Source organism: Lissotriton vulgaris, unplaced genomic scaffold (genome assembly GCF_964263255.1).
Source record: "Lissotriton vulgaris unplaced genomic scaffold, aLisVul1.2 SCAFFOLD_1316, whole genome shotgun sequence".
NCBI lineage: Eukaryota > Metazoa > Chordata > Amphibia > Caudata > Salamandridae > Lissotriton > Lissotriton vulgaris.
Genome location: NW_028253720.1, coordinates 249,548 through 266,283, shown reverse-complemented (window position 1 = coordinate 266,283; position 16,736 = coordinate 249,548). Strand labels below are relative to the sequence as shown.

Here is a 16,736-nt window from a genome sequence, read left to right as displayed (position 1 = left end):
GGCGCATGCGTGTTCTTGCGCTGCTTGTAATCACGACAGTAATGGACGTAAAAGAAAACGTGACGGCCATTTTGAGTAATCTTTAAGTTGCTTAGTAACCTACAAAGAAACGAAAAACGAAACGAGAAGAAAATTAAAAGCTGCGGGAAACTGTGCCTTAAACGAAACAAACGGTATTGAAAGGTCGGGATTATAGAGTGTGAGTAAAAACCCAGAGCACGTTTTCTCATGCTCATGTCTTCCATTTTGATGTTTTAACACCAGCGCATCACATTGTCGATCTGCAGGGCTTTGTGGGTTGTACAGTGCATTCTGATACACGTTTCCTGATAACTAGACACAGACAAGCATCTGACACTGCTACAAAGAGAAGATTTCATTAAAGAAGGAAAGTGACAAATGACAACGGTGACTACATTAGTTATATTAGTTTATTATTTTATATATATTTGAATACAACTAGAAGATACAATGACAACGGTGACTACTTTTATTGTGTTCGTTTTTTTTTTGGGGTAATTCTTTTGGACAGTGGACATGGTTATCTTTTATAGTTTATAGTTTGTGTTTATGCTCTTTAGTCATTGCGTTTAGCCAACCATAGTTTTTTTTCAGGTTTTACTATGGAGATAAATACCATTTTGGCTCCTCTGAAATTTTTACAAGATCCTTGTGTTCCTCCTATGATATGGGAGGATTGGCAAGAATCCTTTGAAACATATTTAGAAGCCATTGGTGGAGAAGTTTTTCTTCCATCACGCAAATTAGCATTGTTAAAACATAGTCTTGGTGTTGAAGGAAGGAAAGTGTTAAAAACTTTGCCTATACGTGCTTTCAGTGCAAGTGGTTCTACTCTAAAAGTTACTGAAGGTGGGGATGAAAATTCTACTGATGAGGAGGTTGTGTTTGATAGTTCAAAAATAGAGCAATTTATGTCTGATGAGTATCTTGACGCGTTAAGAGCGTTCGAAGAAAATTTTGGCAGAAAAACAAGCATTGTTGTTGAGAGGCACAAGTTCTTCTCAAGAGCTCAATTAGCGGGTGAAACAGTAGAACAATATGTTGCTGCTTTAAGAAGATTGGCTGCCACATGTAAATTAAGAGAGTTGCATGAAGAAATTATAAGAGATCAATTTATCAACAGAACTAACAATGCTAAAATTCAAGAGAAGTTATTAGATTTAAAAGATCCTTCCCTTCAAAAGACTGTTAGTGTAGCTAGGAGAGTAGAGAATAATTCTTGTTATGTCAAGGAGTTAAGTGGAGAGCACAGCAAGGATCGTAATGATGTAAGTGGGAAGGATCGTGGTGACGTGTGTGCTGTGGTTAACAACACATCGAAATGTTTTGACAACAAATTCACCTCAAAGCGTGATGTTGTCAAACCTAAACCCCGAACATTCCCTATAAACAACAAAAATACTATACTGCAAAATAAGTTGTCTTCTAACAAAACACAAAGTTTTAACAAACGTTTTTGTTTTAGGTGTGGGAATAGCAGACATGTAGCTGAAAACTCTTGGTGTCCTGCGTCAAATATCACATGTTTCAAGTGTAACAAAACTGGGCATTTTCCCAAAATGTGTAGTCTGACAATCCAGGTACATGGAAAAATTCTGTTAATTTGGTTGATCAGTTTACATACCAAAGTAGTGATAGTGAAGTTGAGGTTATGGCGATATGTAAAAGTGAGGTGAATGAAATATCTGAAGATATCCAACCACCCAAATGTGAGACTTCTATTAACAATTGCAACATGTCCTGGTGGGCAGACTCTTGTTCGCCATATACCATAATTGACAAGAACATGTGGGAGTTGTGTGGCAAATGTGATCTTGTTCATCCTGGAAGAACTCCTGTGGGATACTATGGCGTCAAATTACCAATAATTGGGTGTTTCATTTGTGATATTTTGTTTAAAGGCAGGAGCACACAAGGAACAGTTTACGTGGTTGAAAAGGGAAGAGCTTTGTTAGGTTGGAAGGAACAAAAGAATTTGGGAATAATTCTAGATCCAAATTATCCTGACCAAGTTCTTTTAACTCAGAGTGATGCAGAATCCAAATGGCACAAGAAAATTCCTGACCACGTTGTCTTAACTCAAAGTGAAACAGGGTCCAAATGGCATAAAAAATGTTCATAGTTATTTAGTTCCAAATTGGGATGTCTTAAAAAATTTGAACATCGCATAATCCTCAAACCCGACTGCATACCTGTAGTTCACAAAGTGTGCAATGTTCCTTTGGTGTTAAGGTCACAGTTAAAGATAGAACTGCATAGGTTATGTCAACAAAACATCATTGAGCCCATAGAGGTGTCAGATTGGCTTAGTCCGGTGGTTTTGGCGCGGAAATCTAACGGAAAATTACGCATGTGCGTAGATTTAAGAGACTTGAACAAAAACATTTGGATAGACCGTTATCCTAACCCTGTATTAACGAAATGGTAGCATCAGTTAAGGACGCAAAGTATTTTTTTGTCCATAGATTTATCAAATGCATACCACCAGATAAAATGGCACCCTGAATCTCGCCATTTAACATCTTTCATAACACCAGAGGGAGCATTCCAATTTTTGAGAATGCCTTTCGGTTTGTCTTCAGCATCAGCTGTTTTTCAAAGAGTTATGTGCAGAGTCCTTGAAGGCACATCCAATATGTTGGTGTTTCAAGATGACGTGCTTTTGTGGGGGAAAAGTGAAACAGACCATGATAAAGTTCTAACTGAAGTTTTGTTCAAGCTTCAGTGTGCTAGTTTGACTGTTGCAGCTGATAAATGTAAGTTTGCCACAAGTGAAAATCGAGTATCTTTGGCATACCTTGTCAGCAGAAGGTGTTAGTCCTAATAAAAACTTGTTAGGTGCTATCAAGAATGCTCCATCGCCTTCTGACAAAGAAGAATTACGTTCTTTTCTAGGTTTAGCGGAGTATTTCTCCAAATTTGTGTCCCATTTTGCCTCAAAGGTCTTTTGTTTAAGATTATTAATGAAAAAAGGGGCAAATTTTTCGTGGAGTGCTGAATGCCAATCAGTCTTTGAAAATATTAAGAAGGACATCATAAATGCTGTGGCACGTAACCTTTTGATCCCAACAAAAAATCAATCATTGTAGTGGATGCGAGTGCGAATGGACTGGGTGCTGTATTAATGCAAGGAAAAGACAATCTTGAATGGGCAATAGCATTTGCATCTCGAACTCTGAAAGGTGCTGAACCATCATATTCGGTCATAGAAAAGGAGGCGTTAGCTTGTTTTTGGGGAGTAAATTATTTCAGGAATTATGTTTGGGGCACAAATTTTGAATTAAGAACTGATCATAAACCCCTTGTGGACATATTTTCAACCAAAGGGGCAGGCAGAGCTACTCCTAGAATTGCCAAGTGGATTTACAAACTGCAGGAATATGATTTCCAAATGATGTTTGTATATAGCATTAAGAATGTTAATGCTGATTGTTTATCTCGTCTTCCAGTCAACGATGGTGACATTGTAATGGATCAAGATGAGGATTAGTCGGTAGCTACGGTGGATGAAGCTTGTAATGGTGCTATTGGTTTGGAAGAGTGGAAACAAGCTGTACAAGATGATACTGTGTTAAAACAAGTGATTTCACGGTTAGCTTCAGAGTGCAATCGTCATTCATGGAGTGATTGTGAACTATCTGAGTATAAAACTGTATGGTCTGAACTTTCTTTTGATCCTGTTGTTGGAGTAGTCAGGAGAGCAGACAAACTTATCGTACCATCAAGCTTACGCAACAGGTTCTTGGATCTTATTCATGAAGGGCATTCAGGTATGTCTGGTATGAACAGAAGGTGTAGGTGTGATTTCTGGTGGCCTGGCATGGACAAGGATGTTGAAAGGTGTGTTAGGAATTTCATAGCGTGCACTTGTAGTGACAAATCTCACTCTTCACAGGAATCCATCATCAGTCCTATTCCATTTCCTGATAAACCGGGGCAGAAATTGGCTATGGATATTTGTGGTCCTTTTAGCGTTGGTAATATTGCTGGCAAATTTGCTATAGTTTTAATGGATTATCATAGTAAATGGCCTGAGGTGGCATTTGTCAGGGAGATTAAAGCTTCTACTATGATTAGTTTTTGCGAGGAATTGTTCCATAGGGAGGGTTTTCCTGAGACAATTACTACGGATAATGGTCCACAATTTGTAGCTGGCGAATTTCAAGATTACTTACCGTCATGTGGTGTAAAACATGTTACTACTGCGGTCTATTGTCCACGGGAAAATGGTATGGTAGAAAGATTCAACGGTGTATTGAAGGAGTGTATACAGTTGGCAGTGGTAGAAGGTGTAGATTGTAAAATTGCTGTTAAGAAAATGATTTGGAGCTATCGCAATACTCCACACTCTGCTACATTGGTGACTCCATTCAATCTTCTTAAAGGTCATTCTGCGTGTAGCAAGGTAACTCCAGCATTGATGCTTAAAACTTCTTCCAAATCTGTTTCCAAAGAATGTCTTAATGAAAGAGTGAATGTGTACCAAGATATGTATGTCCGTAGACACAATAGTAAAATCAAGAAACGCATATATGAGTTTTGTGTTGGTGATTGGGTGAAATCTTTTCGTGTTGGTTTGTCAAAGGATGGTTCTTCTAAATGGTCCCACCAAAAAAAATGTTGAAAGTTTTTGGAAATTGTGTGTTAGATGATGGGTGCAAATGGAATTTCAACAAGTTAACTTTGTGCAAGGATTTAGAACGAAACATCTGGTTAACTAAGAGTAAAGATATTACTGTGTCCAAAGATATGTGTGAAGGTGTCCATGGAAGGGTTCAACCAAGTTCTGGAGTTCCTCCAAGATCACCATCAACAGCGGAAAGAACTATTTCTAATTCTTCAGGTGTTAGAAGGTTATCTGGACGTATTGTAGTGAAACCTGTAAGGTTAAATGACTATGTCTTCCATTCTTAAATGCATCATCATGAATTTTAGTTACCCTTAGTTTTTATGAATGTTAGTTTTTTTTTTTTATTTGGGTTTTTTTTGTAGAAAAGGGGATGTGTTACATCTATGTATGTTGTATTGTTATGTACCTTTAATTGTATTAGAACACAGAGCAGTTACTAGTGACCGCATCTCGGTTTTTTTTATCTGCAATAAACTTTATCTTAAATCATCAATATTGTGTCAATTACACTTTGTAAAAGTCAGAACCTCGAGTCTGTCAGGTAGACAGACATCTCAAGGACTGAAGCGATGTCTCATCCACTGTAGCTTTTATGTACTATCCACATGACTGCCACCTGACACTACTGGCTGTCTCACAGCACTACACTGCACTGGGTCTGGCCACACTACCATCTCATAGGCACCCGTACTATTCCAGTAACTGAACTCTCCAGAGGAGCCACTGGCTGCCTGGTTCCCTCTGAAGTACCCAAATGTCTATAGTGGACCTGGTTACACTGCCTACCTGACTGCCCAGTGCATGCAATAGGTACCACAACCACTTTGTATTTGTTTTAATTTTATTTTTGTCTTGGATTTGGAGCCCCTTTTAAGTTGGCATCACAGCCTGCACTAACTAAATGAAGGGACGGCTGCTGCTGAGAGCAGGGACCCCTTAGCCTGCTGGTACTCTAGGTCTGTAGCATTGTGGGCATCACAGGCTGTAGCGGTTACATTAGTAAGTGGCAGCGAGGCCTGGCACAGCACGATAGCCTGATGCCAGCGCTGGCACAGTCCCATTTATTCATGTATGAGCCGCTTTCACGTGCACTTCCTTCCTATCTTGGCACCAACATAAAAGTGGCTCCATTATCGAACCATAAACCTTAACAAGCACTGGTATAGCCAATAGGTCTCGCCTTTGGGACCTTATAAGTGTTTAGCCATGCAACAGTTGATGTTGTTGCACCAAGGATATTGTGCTGCATAACTAAATACTTATAAGTTCCCAAAGGCGAGACCTATTGGCTATGCCAATGCTTGTTATTTGTTTTCTAGTACAATATATACTATATTGTACTAGAAAACGAATAAAATTGTCAATTTAAATAAATGTGGAAAAATACTAGCTGTAGCGTTGTCTTTTGCTTGTGGCAAAAATAAATGTGGATAAATATAGAAAAAATGGCAAAAAAATAAATACCATAAAACGGGGAACCCTAACTATGATAGAGGGGCCTATGTGAAGGAGTAGAATATTTTCGAGTAGTGAAATGCCCCTCCCCTGTTCCTCAGACCAGTAACACCCACTCATTTTTATGATACAATGCAAACTGTGTGAGAAATTTCTGGTTCATACTTGATATCTCTATCTTAGGAATTAGTTGTTTCAAAGATACTTTTTTTTTTGTCAGTGAATCTTTGTTGAGAGAGGATGGTGGTTACTGTAAACAAAACAACAAAGCCTGGAAGAGACCGCTATCTTAATATTTTAGGAGACAGTTGTGCTCCTAAACCAGAACCTCACAACCTTATTAGAACCTACAATTCAGTCTTGTTCGAGGATATAAAACCGTATCAAATATAAGAAATAAGCCACAGTCACAGTAAAATTAGAAATAAGCTGTTCCTTCAATTGTCGCTTTGACACATGACCTATGCCACATTGTACTTGATCTGGTGTTTAAAACTCCATGGTATTTACCTCTGTTTACTTTGCTATCTAGCACGTTGTGGATTTGAAAAACTGCAAATAAATTATTTAAAAGAATAAATAAGCTGTCCAGTTTAATTGCAAAACTGACCGAAATACTCATATATTCATTAAAATACCGATATATTCATTGAAATACAGATATATTCATTGAAATTCCGATATATTCATTGAAATACAGACTGGCACTTCCAGTTGTCACCGTTCTGTAAATACTCTTAAGTCCTTTACATCAGTGTTTGGAAGACGCTCATCTGAAGTGAAGCTATAAATACTTTTCCACAGCAGCAGCCAAGTGTGAGGCCCTGTACTTGAACTGTCTGACCCTTAAAAACATTCATGTCTGTGACATCTGAAATCCCAGGTCTTTAGAGGTATAAATGCTTGTTTGTGTTAAATGTATTCACTGCTGGAGCCTGGAGGCAGCGGTTCCGTCAGCGGCCACCAGAAGGTGCTCCTCGCCTGCTGATGAAACCCACTGAGCTGCACTTTGTATGAAAGGGCGACGGGTTTCCTCTTCCGGGTCAGCGGTGGCAGAGACAGCACAAGCAGTGGTGGTGACATCACTTCCTGCCTCTCCTGGTGTGTCCAGCCTGCAGCAGAGGAGTAAGGAGCCCTGTCTGGTGGGCAGTTACCTCCATCTTCAGACCCTCTCAGACCCCAGATCTGACCCTGCCCCCCCTCAGACCCCAGACCTGCCCCCCCTCAGACCCCAGACCTGCCCTCCCTCAGACTCCAGATCTGCCCCCCCCCAGGAGGATGAGAGAGCCTGGACAGGTTTCTGCTCAGGTAGGAGAGCTGCTAACTCACTTGCCTGCAATTTATGAAGATTCTCCCCCCCCCCACAACACCCCCCAAAATTCATGGTAACGTCAGGAGAGCTCAGCTCCTCCTGCCAATGAGCCTGAGTGAGGAGGAGAGGCTTGTCCAAGGGTGCAGAGGAGGAGAGGCCTGTCCAGGGGAGCAGTGTCTCTCTTCGGGGCCTGTGCATAGCTCCATGAGGCTCCGGGCAGAGTCAAAGGCGCTGTATGGGGGGAATGAACTCTGGGCTCCTCTGTCCTTAATATGAATCCTTCACCGAGAGGCCTGTCCAGGGAGCAGAGGAGGTGAGGCCCGTCCAGCGGTGCAGAGGAGGAGAGGCCTGTCCAGGGGCAGAGGAGGTGAAGGCTGTCCAGGGGGCAGAGGAGGTGAGGAATATCCAGGGGGCAGAGGAGATGAGGCCTGTCCAGGAGTGCAGAGGAGGAGTGGCCTGTACAGGGAGCAGAGGAAGAGAGGCCTGTCCAGGAAACAGAGGAAGAGAGGCCTGTCCAGGGGACGGAGGAGGTGAGGCCTGTCCAGGAGTGCAGAGGAGGAGAGGCCTGTACAGGGAGCAGAGGAAGAGAGGCCTGTCCAGGGAACAGAGGAAGAGAGGCCTGTCCAGGGGACAGAGGAGGTGAGGCCTGTCCAGGGGGGCAGAGGAGGAGAGGCCTGTCCAGGAAACAGAGGAGGTGAGGCCTGTCCAGGGGGGCAGAGGAGGAGAGGCCTGTCCAGGGGTACAGAGGAGGTGAGGCCTGTCCATGGGTGAACAGGAGGTGATGCTTTTCTGGTGGGGGTTGCAGAAGAGGCCTGTTCTCTGGTGTGGTGCCGTGCAAAGGAGGTGAGGCCTGTCAGGGAAGGGGGGGGGGGGGGTGCTACAGGCGAGGCCAGTCCAAGGTAGTGCAGAGGAGGTGAGGCCTGTCCAGAGCTGGGGGGTGCAGAATAGGTGAGGCCCGTCCAGGGGGGGTGCAGAGGAAGTGAGGCCTGTCTAGTGGGGTGCAGAGGAGGTTAGGAATGTCCAAGGGGTGCAAAGGAGGTGAGGTCTGTCAAGGGGTGCAGAGGAGGTGGGGCCTGTCCAGGGAGCTGCATTGTAAGTGAGGCCTGTCCAGGGGGGTGCAGTGGAGGGGAAGCCTGTCCAGGGGGTTGCAGTGGAGGGGAGGTCTGTCCAGGGGTGCAGAGGGGGCGAGGCCTGTCCAGGGGTCCAGAGGAGGTGATGCCTGTCCAGGGGCGCAGAGGAGGTAAGGCCAGTTCTGTCCAGGGGGGTGTAGCCTAGGTGAGACCTGTTTGGGTGGTACAGAGAAGTTGAGACCTGAGGGAAGGGGTGAGGGGCAAAGGAGGTGAGACCTGTGGAGAGGGGGGAGGGGCAGAGCAGGTGAAACCCGTCCTGTCGGGGGGAGGCTAGAAGAGGTGAAGCCTGTCCAGGGGAGGCAAAAAGAAGGTGAGGCCTGTCCAGCAGGTGCAGAGGAGGGGAGGACGGTCCATGGGATGTAGAGGGGGTGAGGCCTGTTTGGAGGTAGGAGGTAGGAGGCGAGACCTGTCGCGGGATGCAGAGGAAGCAAGGCCTGTCCAGGGGGCTCAGAGGAGGTGAGTGAGGCCTGTTTAGGGGGGTGTAGAGGAGATGAGGCCTGTCCAGGGGTGCAGAGTGGGAGAGGCCTGTCCAGGAGGGTGTAGAGGAGGTGAGGCCTGTCCTGTGTTTGGGTGGTTCAAAGGAGGTGGGGCCTCTCCAGGAGGGATGCAGTGGAGATGAGGCCTGTTCGTCCAGGCAGGGTGGTCGAGAGCTGAGTTTAAGTTTGTTAATTGTTGTCCCAAGAGATTTGTGGAATGAGTGTAAGTTGCTTGTAAACTGGCCAATTGAAGAGCCACAGAGTGAAGCGCCTCAAAATATTTTATTATATAGTACAAGAGATTAATGCAGAGTTACTGACAATATTGCAAAGGCAAAGACCGGGTAAAAGAGGGCGCATCTTTTAGCGTTGCATCCAGATGTTAGTGCTTAATGTGAGGGGCTGCAGACTAACATTCTGGATGAGATTTTGTTGTAACCAAAGTACTGCAGTGACAATTTTATTACTAAGCAGAAGAAGATCAAAATAAAAATAATGACCGCTCAGTCAAAAAAGTTCCAAACGGGTGACAAAAGTGCTTCTCACGGATTGTATTCTCGTTTTGATTCTGGGTTTGTTGCTGGGGTGAATTTGGATATGCACGGCGTTGGTGTGCAGAGTAATGATGTTCAGTATGTGCAAGGAGGAAATGTTGTTCCTCTGGGTCAGGGCCGGACTGGGAACCCAAACCAGGCCTGACAATTTTGACGGACCAGCTCCCTGCCTCTTTTGTTGCTGGGGGCGATATAGCAGCACCACAGCAAAACCGCCCCCAGTAAGAAATACATTTCCCAGCATTGAAGAATCAGCCCCCACTCTTCCAGCCCCCTGGGGAAACACCCGAAGCCCGTTACGGCCAGTCCGGCCCTGCTCAGGGTGTAGGTTTCACTGACAGTGGCAATTAAAATACCTCAAACACTAATAGTGTGCAGAATAAGACAAGCTCCTTGCGATGTTTGCAGGAACCTGGGAAACTGGAGCATGAATCAGATGCCCAGAATGGGATGTCTCAGTCAATGGTCCCAGCCCAACTGGCCTCTGTGCCGAGCATGCAGAATCAAAGGCAGATATATTGGAGCATGCCTTCAGTCTTGATGGTCCCACAGCCCAGTGCAGAATAGAACGCCAAATTCTCAACAATTTCAGTATTTCAACAAAATCCTTCAGTGATTAATAAGGATTTTCCACAACTTCCACCTACACTAGGAGTTTCTACTGGACTGAATCAGACACAATGACGGTGCCTGAGACGGGAGAAGGGTTGCATGCTTGGTGCAGTCCTGGAGGTCACCCAGAGTGGCTCTTTTGTAGAAGAAGTAAATGGGAATCCGGCATCACTTTTAATCAATAAATGTGCCTCCCGTTCCACAGTCAGACTGACGGGAGCTCACGACCCACCCCTCTTGGGAAAGGAGTCCAAGTTGTAGGCATTTCTAATAAACAACTAATAAGCTGTCAGCAAATGTTCCCGTACAAATTGGGTCAATGATGAATGGCCAGAAACGTATATTGTAATTAAGATCCATTTATTATTATGTTAGGGAATTACCTTGTAAAATGACTTGTGGCTTTTTGGGGAAAAGTCACCATTAATTATTCATTGTGTAGGTGTGGTTTATTAAATTACATTTTGTTGTGCCATGTTTTCATGAACATTCATTGATTGCTGTCATTTTTACCTCATCGTGAACCATGTCAATAATGTGTTCTTTCTGTCTAAAAACTTAAGAACTTTTCCTTGATTCCTAACTGAGCAGATTCTATGTCAGTTTGCTATTTGATATTATAAAAAAAATGTTTTCTTATATCTTCGCACACATTTGTTGTGTGTGGTCTGCCTGTTGACTTTACATCAAGAGTTATTTCTGATTCTGGCGTTTGATATACTTTAGAGGTTACCTTTATGTGAGTCTCCTGCAAATATTATGATAATTATGTCTTTGACTGAGTAACCATGTTTATGCCTTCAGTAATTATTTGAAACTTTTAATATAGCTTTGAAGCTTGTTGTAGCTCCAAAGGCAAGGGCCTTTACCAAGGGAGCGGTCCTTTAATGGGCAGTTTTGCCTGCGACGGCTGACTATAAGGCCGTTACACTGTTTGCCCCATGAGGGTAGAATGTGTTAATCCATAAAACAACGGTGTCCCAGAGACAGAGGGGGTTGAAACACCTCCGGTACTCTAAAACCTTTGTTTCAAAGCTGTTGCTGTGAAACTTGAACAGTTAACAGCCGCATGCGGGACACAGCGGTTAATTGTGGAACATTCACAGCAATAGCTGTTAAAGGAGGCTAAAGTCAGACTCTGGTTCTCCCTGGGCTTGGTTGTTTTGTAAATCCAGGACGGTTATTTGTAAAATGTGGTAAAGTGTGATTGTCGTCTGATGCAAAATTATTTCTTTACTTCCTTTCAAGTTATTCTGGGATGACAGGCAGTGCAGCGTGGCTGCCACCCTTGGGGGAACGAAAAAAATAATTGTCAGGTAAAGATTCCTATGACTCTATATTTCCTTTTCCCCTGGCTTTTTCCACGGCTCGCCAATTGTATGGAGGGAAGTGAGTGTTTCACTCTTGCTGCTCTACTCCACTTCCTGTCCCAGATCGATGGGCAGCGCTCTAGTTATTCCTGACTGGCCCAGCTATTTAATCTGAATGCCAGGCCGGACTCGCAGTGAACGCATGCAGCAGGCACGCCTGTCTGTGTCCGTCTGTGCCAAGTTTACGCCTTGTGCCAGGGACGCTGTCCTTTTTATTGTAGACCCTGGTAAGCCCCGTGTTTACCCGAGAGGACAGCTCTTGGAGCTTCAAGGACAGAAGGATAGAAGGATGTGCACTGCAGGTCGATGAACTGTGAGCATTGGGCTAGTAGGGAAGTGTGTCTCAATGGTTAGAGCAGCAGACCCTGATGTAGAGGTCTGGCCCGGGACCAGGGTTCAATTCCCGCCTCGGCGGGTCTTGGGCTCAATTTCCTCGGACCTGATAATTCTCGCCTCGGTGCCTATTCTAATCATGGGTCCCACTCTGCAACTCTGGGCAATAGCTTGCATAATCTCCACAACGGCCCCAACAGTGCTGGGATGCCTGGCTTCACCTTGGGGGTGCTCAGGAGTGGACATTTCACGGGGAAAAGCCAGGAAGGGTTCCATAGTGGTATGCGTTACAGCGCCAGGACACCCATGGGTATTAGTGCGCTTTACAAGTACAAATTACATTTACATTTACATTTACACTTTACATATGAGTGTGTTAACTGTAAGACAGTCATTCTATTGGGGGTAGCTAAAAAACCCAAGGGGTAACGTGTCAGCCGTACCCTTACCCATGAAACAGTCCTTTTCAGGGTATCTCCTGATCTCTGATTAAACATAGAGCAGAATTTAATGATTGGGTATTTATTGATGAAACCTGGTCTAGATATTGCTCAGATCCTGACCTGGTGGAGGCCATCCCCTCAGGGTATGCTCTGTCCAGACTTGATAGGGGGGGTTAGGAGTATTTTATAAAGACACCTTCTCGTGCTTCACTGAGGCCCTCACCACTCCCTCAGATCCCTATCAGGCCCTATATTTCTCCTTAAAGATCCTACCCACTGATAGTTTTGTGGGAGTGGTCAGTTACCGGCCTCCCGGACCCAGAGGAATGTTTAATCAGGACTTCAGCAATCGGATTGAGCCTTATTTGGCTAGATCCAATGTCACTCTTTTGGGTGATTTTAACTTCCATTTGGAGAAAACTCTGTGCTCTGAAACACAGGTTTTCCTGGAAGCTATGGACTCCTGTGGCCTTCCTCAGCTGGTGAGGAGCCCCTCTCATACAACGGGACACATTCTGGACAGGATCTTCTCTAACGATCCGAGGATGGAGGTGAATGATCCCATCCCACTCTCTTGGTCTGATCATAATCCCATTCCATTTTTTCTGCAAATTGCAGAATCCCACCCAGATCCCAATTTTAAGAAAAGGGTGGAGATGAAGAGAAACCTTAGCCGCATAAATAAGGAGGGTCTTCTAATTAAGCTCAGCAGTTATTGCTGTCTCCCCCACCTAGTTGTTAACTCAATCTATGATGATTTTTCCAACTGGCTCTTGGCGGCTCTGGACTCTCTTGCACCTCTTAAGGAGCATTATGTGGCCAGAAAACGCCCTTCAGCGCCCTGGTTCACCGAAAGGTTTAGAAACCTTAGGCAGGTATGCCGACAGCAGGAAAAAATATGGCACCGTGAGCTTATCCCAGCCGAAAGGGACCTGCATAAACTCCGATTGAAGGAATATAGGCTAGCTATTAATGAGGAAAAGATTATCTACTATTCCAAGATGACGAAATCCATTAAATCCCAGAGGGAACTCTTCACTGTGATTAATTCCCTCCTAGCCCCCTCGGCCTCTGCCAACACCGAGGTCTCCCAGGAGCTACGTGATAAAAGGGCATGCTTTTATACTGACAAAATCAAGGACATATATACCTCCCTGGAGATATCCAATGTCGTAGGGTCAAAGGCCGATCGTCCTTTGGATTCTCTGGTAGCTCCTCCAAAGGATTGCCGCTTGAGCGCCTTTCCCCCTATACTTCAAGAAGACACGGAGCGGAAGGTAAGGGGAATTAGATATGGCTCCCCTATGGAGCCCTGTCCCCTGAAGATCCTGAATCTAGGAATGGAGGCTATTGTTCCACCTTTGACCGTAGTTCTTAATGCCATTATTACTTCTGGCCAGTATCCGACTGCCTGGAAAATGGCTGTGGTTAAACCTCTCTTAAAGAAGCCCTCTCTGGATCCGGCGGAACTAAAGAACTACAGTTCAATTTCCTGTTGCCCGTCCCAGCTAAAATCTTGGGGAAACACCTGAACCTCCATCTTAGCACCTATCTGGATGATCATCAGTTGCTCGATGGCTCGCAACATGGGGTCAGAAGTGAGCACAGTACCGAGACGGTGTTAACCGTTGTTTTTAACAACATTCGACAACAGCTCGACGCAGGTCACACCACCTTACTGACCCTTCTGTACCTAACGGCAGCCTTCTATACCATCTCTCCCCTTAGATTGGCTGGGAGGCTCCGGGAAATAGGGATCGAGTGCTACGCCCTTAATTTGCTTACTTCTTTCATTACGGAACAGGCTCAAAGAGTTACGATGGGTCAATTCCTTTCTGCTCCTAAACGGCTTTTCTGCAGAGTTCCCCAGGGATCCTCATTGAATCACACCCTTTTAACCTTTATGTAGCCCCGCTTGCCAGGGTTGTAAGATCTTTTGGCCTAGAAGTGTTATCCCATGCTGAAGACACTCAAATCATGATTAGCATCACGGAGAGTGTTGAAGCATCAGTAGCAAATGTTAAAAACTGCATGCAGGCCATAGCTGCATGGATGGTAGAGAACTATCCAAGACTCAATGGGGATAAAACTGAGATTTTAATTTTTGGAGACCATCAGGAGATTTAGTCCAGGGCCTGGAAGCCAGATACGCTTGGATCTGGCCCTCACCCTGGCCTCAGTGCCGAAAATCAAGGCATCATAGTTGATACCTCCCTCTCCTTGGGCCCCCAAATAAATAGAAGTCTCCACCTGCTTCGGAATGATAAGAACTCTCAGAAAGATATGTCAATTTCTCTCCCCCTCCACGCGGAAATAGGCAGTGGTGGCCCTTGTGTTGTCCAGATTGGATTACTGCAGTGTCCTTTATGTAGGGATCAATAAGGGTCTCCTACACCGACTCCAACTTGTGCAGAATGCTGCTGCCAGGCTGGTGATAGGCCTTCCTAAATTCCACTCTGTTGCGCCTACCATCAAGAGCCTTCCTTGGCTTCCTTTGGGTCGGAGAATTGAGTTTAAAGTAATTCGGTGACTGTGCCTAGATTCAGAAAATCTAGATGGGGGAGGTCCTTTTCGCTTGCTGCGGACAATTTGTTGAACTCCCTTCCTCTTTCAATTTCGATTCTGGAAACTCATTCCGTAAGGCCTTGAAGGCCTGGCTCTTTACCAATATGAATCTGTACTCCCTCTATCTATGGACACCCCTAATCATGACACTGATTGTAAAGGAGTGCGGGGGTAACCGCAGATAGACCGTGAGATGGTACGGGAAAGTTCTGATAACACGCGTAAAGGGGATTATAATGATGCTTTTAAATAGCCAATGAACACTAGTCACGGTAAGCGGGTATGGGGTTTAATTCTTCGATTGCTTAAACTGGAATAGAGATTAAATGAAGGGCTCAGGGGGAAACTGGGGGTCTTGATGTACTTTAAAGTTTCCCCAAAGGATGCGATTGCCAATCCACTAACATGTAAATTATATTAACGGTTTAGTTTTCCACATCAAAAAGGGAGCCACCTGATGTATTAAATTGAGGAGGGTATTGTGACCGAGCTGTGGAGTTTGAAAAATGAGCAATGACGCTTTACACCTGGCTTGATGCTTATGTACAGAAACTTAGAAGTTGGATTTTATTGATAGTTGTGCTTATATTTTCCCCCAGATAAACCCCTGATGAAGGGTAATCCGGAAATGCATTGGGTGTTCTTGAATAAATTGTGACCTGTGGAAACACGTTTCTCCTGTGTTGTTGTGAAAAGACATTGACAAAGAAATGAAATGAGTAAAATAAATCGAAGAAAACAAAGGATAAAAAGATTGATAAAAATGGAGTAAATATGGTATAACATGAGTGATTTATTGGACTTATTTGAAGGCACAGCTGTGCAGCTTGACGGGGTCATAATTGGCTCCTCTTCAGTTTGGTTTCACAATTGCAGTGGAGTTGGGCGGAGCGCGGAGCAAGCTTGCACGCCGAACAAAGGTTGAAAATGAATGAATATGGAGAAAGCTAGAAGCGAACAACAAAAAAACGTGTGCATCTTACCAAAACTGTCTTTGCAATGAATGTTCATTGACCCTCATTATTGGAGCTGGGTAACTATTTTGAAGGGCCTCGGCAACCATTGACAATTTTTTCACCTGAAAAGTCTGTGTGATGAGAAGATCGACTTGAATCCCGTTTGTGGCTTTCACCAGACTAAAGGGGGCAGCAATAGTGTACTTCCCTATGATCAAATTAAGATTAAGACTTTGCTCGTTTGTGCAAACTTTACCCCTGAAACCTAGTTGGCATTGTTCTACAATCTGATTGTCCTCTGTCCAGGTTAAAATGTTTGTGTATAAAACGCTGCCTACAATTTTAAGGGTGTTATCTATGAGGGAGATTGGTCTACAGCAACAAGGTTGTGTGCAATCGCCCTTTTTAAAAATGGGAACGATTGTGCTAGTACACCATGTCTTAGGCAGTGGGGCATTGGTTAGAATATTAAAAATATTTAACAACAGTGGGGCCCAAAAATCTGGTTTATATTTAATAAGATCGATGGACAACCCATCAGGGCCAGGAGTTTTATTGCCCGCACTCTGACCTCCTAGCCTCCTCAACCTCGTTTATTGATAATGAGACTCCAGGTGGCACCCTGTTAATAAAAGGGTCGGATTCAAAAGCAGGCTCTTGGTAAAAAGTGTAAAAGTGACTTTCCCAGGTAGCGCTCATTATGTTGCAGTTGATGGGAGTGAACGCTTGTCCCATTGATCTTAACTCTTTAATGGTAGTCCAAAATATATTCCCATTATTTAAGCTGGCAGCATTAATGAGCGCATCCCAATGCTCACCTAATAACTGTTCCTTCCTTTTAGCAATAGCCTGCTTATATGTCAACCATAAGGGCTTGAC

At 44.3% G+C, this 16,736-nt stretch overlaps 1 long non-coding RNA gene across 2 annotated transcripts in view; it reads left to right on the top strand.

The window, feature by feature from the left end:
* Positions 1–7,198: 7,198 nt before the first annotated feature.
* LOC147660794 (uncharacterized) overlaps positions 7,199–16,736 on the top strand; it is a 43,928-nt gene continuing 34,390 nt past the window's right edge. Inside the window, exon 1 of one of the 2 annotated variants that reach the window (XR_015306185.1) lies at positions 7,199–7,414. This is a non-coding gene — a long non-coding RNA (uncharacterized LOC147660794). Of the gene's footprint in view, positions 7,415–7,434; positions 7,813–16,736 lie in introns of those variants that run through there. The other variant, XR_015306186.1, reaches the window with a different exon arrangement.